Source organism: Cyanistes caeruleus, chromosome 8 (genome assembly GCF_971803275.1).
Source record: "Cyanistes caeruleus chromosome 8, bCyaCae1.hap1.1, whole genome shotgun sequence".
NCBI lineage: Eukaryota > Metazoa > Chordata > Aves > Passeriformes > Paridae > Cyanistes > Cyanistes caeruleus.
In genome coordinates, this window is record NC_141708.1 from 36,630,068 (window position 1) to 36,630,887 (window position 820).

The following is an 820-nucleotide window of genomic DNA, read 5'->3' on the forward strand; positions in this document are numbered from 1 at the left end:
AGGTTCAGCAGCCCCGGGCTGCTTTACAGTCCCGCAGGTTAAACTTTAACCCGCCCTATCTGCCAGCTCCCCGCAGGCCTTTGACCAGATAGCTGCCTCAGACAGCAGCCACCAGGCCCAGCTTTCCCTGCTTAAATGCAGGCAAGTCCCAGTTTAAGGGCTGGGATCGTTCTGACACCGGTTTGCTCTGTGCTTTCCCACCTGACCCATCCCTGGTGCTGCAGCTCTGCCCAGCAGAGATGCCGGGAGAAGGGACGCAGCCTTGTGACACTCTTGGGCTTTACAGGAGCTTTGGGTTTTCTGGAGGATGATGGCAGGAGTGAGAAATCCCTTTTGGTGGAGAAATTCCTCTTGGTGGCCTGAGCAAAGCTGTGGCTTTGCAGGAATTGCTACAAAAATGTTATCCAAGCAAAGACTCACAGCGAGGAAAGCCAGTGCATGTTTTGGGGAGGGTTTGTTGCACCCAGAAAAGGCTGTGAATAAATCCAGCAGCCACGAATTTCTGCAAGGGGTGGCTTCCAGGTGGGGCAACCTCTGAGTCTGTGGTCCTTGTGCCACATCTGGTGATGCAACAGCTGGATTGAATGTTTGGCTGTTCCAAAATCCCTCTGGACCCTCACAGGAATGAAGTGGGGTACCACAGGACTTTAGCAGAGCGATTTCATGGAACTAAAGGACCATTAGGTTTGGACAAGACCTTTATGATCTTTGAGTGAAACCAGCACCACCATCATGCTCACCACTAAACCATTTTTCTCGTATGATGTGCAAGTCTAGGATCCCAGCACTGGGATCCATCCCTGGAATTGCATCCTGCTGT